Here is a 5,368-nt window from a genome sequence, read left to right on the forward strand (position 1 = left end):
ACAAATTTTTCTCTAAACGCTGGTTTTTTGTTCTAGGTGTGCCATAAATATCGCCATCCGTTTAGAGAAAAATTTGTAGTTTAGAATCAGTAGTTCTTTGACTGCTATTTCTAAATTTTCAGTATGTTGGAGAAGCAACTCAATGCTAATCCCTGTATATTTATGATGATAAATGGTTTTACCGCTAAAGGTTTTTTCATACTGAACTACTTGGCAAAATTGTTAATTCTATTATTAATTGACGATTCCCTGCCCTTATTCTTGTATATATATATATATATATATATACACACACACACACGTGTATGTGTGTCTATGTATGTATGTATATGTGTCAGCGTATTTGTTTGCATATGTGTTCCATGAAAGTTGTGAGCTGTGAACAGTGTTGTTGGCACTGCTGTCAACAAATCATCAACTCACTTCACACAAAGACATCTAAATTATGGGATCCTTTTCTTGAAACCTGGAATGCTTCAGTGACAGGAAGGGTATCCAGCTGTAAAACAATGTCTCAATAATATATACATCGATACATGCTAGTAGAAAAAACATACGTAAAAATGAATAACAAAAGCATATATGAAGGTAAGTCAATAATTGCACACATTCTTGTTTCTGTAATTTATTAAAACAAAAGCACGGCATTGAACAGTTACATAACTTTTTGTCATTGTCTACTTGCTTTTTGATGCACTTCTTCAAGCAACCAACACCCATCTCACACAGACTTTGCAGATGTGAAGCTTATCAAGGATGATTTTGTATGCAGAACCATGACTAATTTGCATAAAACATGCCACCTCATCAATGGAAAAGGTTTTCAGCTGCTCATGCAGCTTTTTATGCACTGCTTTCTGAGCTTTTTCATAAAGGAAGTTTGAGCAGTCAAAAGAGGTGATAGTCAGAAGGGGTGAGATCTGGACAGTATGCAGTGTTTCAGTACCTCGAAACCCAATTTTTCAATGGTTTCAATGGTGTGGCATGCATAGTTGTGCAACAATAACACTTACTTTGACAATAGACCTTGGTGTTTGGTGCAAATTACTTGTTTTAGTTTGTTGGCCAACCCTTCACTAGTGGCTGTAGACCCCCTTTTCCAGATAATGTTCCAGTATAGGCCCTTGTGTATCCCAAAAAACTTATCACTTTTCCTGTTATCTCGAATTTCTTTTTCACTGGCGATTGCAAGTGTTTTTACTCCATGATCTGCCTTTTGGATTTTAGCTTGAAATGATGAACCCAGGTCTCATTTCCTGTGACTATTTTCTCCTAAAACAGTTTTGCCTTCATCACTGTAGTGGTCAACTAAGCATTGATAGATCTCCACACAGTTGTACTTATGCATTTCAGTAAGTTCTCTCTTGGTACTCATCTTGCACATACATTGCAGAGGTGAAATCTGTCAAGGATGATTTTGTATGCAGAACCATGAATAATTTGCAGAGAATATACCATCTCATCAATGGTCACTCACTGGTTTGCCAGAACCATCCCTTGAAAGTGTTGAATTTTCATGTCAGTGGTGGAGGCTGGTGGGCATCCTGCTCCCTCAGCCATTTTTAGACAGTGCAGAACAAAAAAGAACAATGGAGTTTCCTGATGGAAAATTTCATGGTTTGTTGATTACTCAATAGAAAAGACATACCCAGTATCTTTCCCCCATCAAGAGCATGAGATATTTAGCATGTAAAGCAGTAATAGATTGTGCTAATACAGAAGAGGATAGCTTAGTTTGCATAATAGTACTTCAGATAGATTTTCATTAATTAAACAATATAGATGATGCACAACACAGCATGAATTAGAAAAACTGAAATAAAACCTTAAATATTAGAATGCTTAGCTGTGAAGGTATAAGACTGTAAACACATTCATTCTATTCTTTTGATGTGAAAAAAGAAGTTTGCGTGATAGACCATTTTCATGGTTTTTCTTCATTACTCCTTATAGAAGACACACCTGGTTTCCTTCTCCAATGTTGTTTCCCATAAAAGCATCATTCAGTTGTTTTTGTTACACACTGTCTTATTTAGGATCATATATATGTATTCCTTGATGTGAATATCTGTGCATATTAAGAAAATATATACAACTTTGACAACATAGTTATAAGTTGCCAATAACAGATCATGTATAAACTTTTGTCATGTTAATAAGCATGGGGATTTACTCAAGTGACATCAAAAAGACAGTTCTTCCAGCCATCACAGGACGTTTTATATCTAATACAAAATAACTCAACAATTTAAGAGAAAAAGTTGGACATAAAGTTGGAATAAGTTTGTATCACTTTTCAAGTGGCATTTAAACAAGGTGATTTTGTTTCTCATGTGATAGAAGCATATGACATATATATATTTTCTGAAAGGTAACGTTTCAACAAGTCACTATATGATTACTGTGGGAATAGTTTATTACTGGAAAGTGGCTGAATGGATTTTCACCAAATTTGGCAGAAATACTCATTGGTTGAGAGGCTTGAACTCATAAAATTTTGGCGGACTGGTGAATCAAAATGCGTTTTTTTCTGTTACATATTGTATAAATACGTAGGGGAAATAACTCTTGATGTAATTTTGTTGAAATATGAATTCTTCTGAGAATATATTTATTAAATTAAATTTTATTTTAACCCTGTGTGCGCGCAGGATATGCATAGTCTCTATGATACTTTTTTTTTCATTTCTACTGTTTTTACATTAAAAATAAAAATGGAAGAATACGAGATGCAGTTTCATCATTTGATACTCTTTTCTTCCAGAAAGGAGGAAAATGCTATGTACAATTTATGGAGATAGTACCATAGCTGAGAGGACTGTTTGTAAGGGTTAGGGTTAGGGTTAACATCATGAAGTTAAGGAGTGAAAATTTTGAACTGGAAGACCATGAACATCCTGGCATTGATGACAACCAAATTGTAAATGCGTCATAACGCATTTACAACTATTTGGGTACCCAAATTGCTGATATTTGGGTGCCTCATAATCTAATGGACTGCATTTCCATCTTAGATTCTCTGCTCAAACTCAACAAAAATTAAACATTTTTGAATAGAACAATCGCATGTGATGAAAAATGGATTATTTACAACAATGTACAGCAAACAAAGTTCATCAGAAAACAAAATGAACCACCTTTAATCACTCCAGAAGCTGGTAGTATCTGAAGAAGTTGATGCTTAGTATCAGGAGGCATTGGAAGGGTATTGTGTATTACATGCTCATGCAAATTCAGCTGTTTAATTCAGACAATTATTGTTTCCAATCAGACCAATTAAAGGATGCAATTGATGAAAAGCATCCAGAATTGGTCAATCAGAAGGGTGTCGTCTTCATTCAGGACACCACTAGATTTCATGAATCCTTGCAGAACCAGCAGAAATTGGTACAGCTTGGTTGGGATGCCCTACCACATCCACTGTATTCACTTGATCTTGCAACTTCAGATTACTATTTATTTCAAACCCTACAAAATTCTCTTAATGGGAAAGACTTCGATTCTTTGGAAGTTTGTAAAAACCACTTAGAACAGTCCATGATTCAGAAAGATGCCAAGTTTTGAGAGAATGGGATCATAAGGCTGCCTTAAATATGGCAAAAGGTAATGGAACAAAACGTGACATATGTGGTTGAATAAATGTACATATATCTAAATAATGTTTTTGAATTTTACTTAAAAAACTTCAGACTCTTGTTCCAAATAAGATTAGATCAAAAAAACTCTGATCACCAAATTGTATTTTTATAGAAGTACAAAATCAGGTCTCATCGTAAAAATGAGGACAAGTATAGAAATTTAAAACAGCCAAGTATTTGAAATGCATTACAAATGTAAAGGAAATTTAACTAGGAACTAAAATGGGATTGCAGTACTTACACTAGAGCAACACCATTATTCAAGTGAAATAATGCCACATCAAAAACAGAAATGCAGTAAGATAATCAGGTTTTATCCATGAGAAAACATATGAAAGAAAAACTTCAACAAAATCGACATTGTTTAACACTTTTAATGATTCATGGTTGATGAAAATAGAGATAACACAATATTCATGTTACTGCATTTTCAGTTGGTAAACTGAAGGAATAAACATATTTTCAAATTGCTGAACATGATTTAGGGTTGGGAACCTCACATTTACATTTGTCCTCCTCTGGAACATCTTTCATCACACTTTCAATGTGCTTCCCACAACCTGAAATGTAAAATATATAGAACTTCAACCACCAATTTCTTTTGTTAAAGTACAAGAGATTGATTTTAGGACAAGAGGCATGTAGCTGAATCAAATAAACTATGTTAATAACAATATTAATAACACTTATTTTATCAACACTTGGGCTAAGAAATGAAAAGGGTTGAAAGATAGGGTACCTCTACCTCCTCTTCCTCTCTCTCATCTTCTTGGCCACCCCGTACACAATTCTTAGACACCATACACATATGCACCTTACTTTATGCTATAGTCAATCCTGACCCCCCCCCCCCCACTCTATCTACCTCACTTTCTATTTCTTTTCTTTTTTTGTTTACTTTCACCAATTAATAGCCACCTCCGCTACCATTCTGTTATTGAACGTTGATATGTTCGCATCTTTTTCTTGGGATGTCTACTATATCAGGACTTTAACCCACATGGATATACACAGGGTTTCACCTAAAGACTTACACTCATAGATCTATGCAGCATTGTACCTAAGGACTCATTCTCTGGTGTCTATAACTTCAGAAAGTTGAACTATGAACTTTTATGCTTCTTTGTTCTTCTCGCTTTCCATCTCATTCTTTTACACCCTTCCTCTATGTTGTCGTCTTATTGATATATACCATTTTCATCCCCCCCTATTTCTCTGTGATGACAGAATATCCCATATCTGGGGGATATCCCAGAAACAGCTGTATGATTTTGAATTTGTTGTTATAATAATATTGTATATGACTTGAGATGTTTGCCTTGCCTTAATGTTTGACATCCTGTTTAACAATTATACATCTGTTGCATCGGAAATCTGCAATGGCTCAATAATTACTATCTTGGCTATAACCTTGGAGCCTCAGTAATCCATTAAAGCACTTACCTAGCATATCTAATCACTGGGAGTTTGGATCACCAGTGAACTAAACCCCCATACATTGTACACATATGTGTGTGTATAAATATATATGTGTGTGTGTGTGTGTGTATACATACACACACACACACACATATATATATATATATATATACATACATGTATTTACATATATATATATATATATATATATACATACATATATTTATATATACATATATATATATACATATATATACATACATATACATGTGTATATATACATACATGTATTTATATATACATATATATAT

General features: G+C 34.1%; 1 protein-coding gene across 1 annotated transcript in view; it reads right to left on the reverse strand.

Moving 5' to 3' along the window:
* Window positions 1–5,368, reverse strand: part of LOC106868474 (solute carrier family 35 member E3) — a 52,191-nt gene that overhangs the window by 28,148 nt on the left and 18,675 nt on the right. The window contains exon 2 of the transcript XR_008265191.1: window positions 424–4,198. The gene's annotated coding sequence lies outside the window, so the exon portion shown is untranslated. The remainder of the gene's footprint in view (window positions 1–423; window positions 4,199–5,368) is intronic.

Source organism: Octopus bimaculoides, chromosome 11 (genome assembly GCF_001194135.2).
Source record: "Octopus bimaculoides isolate UCB-OBI-ISO-001 chromosome 11, ASM119413v2, whole genome shotgun sequence".
In the NCBI taxonomy this organism is placed as follows: Eukaryota; Metazoa; Mollusca; class Cephalopoda; order Octopoda; family Octopodidae; genus Octopus; species Octopus bimaculoides.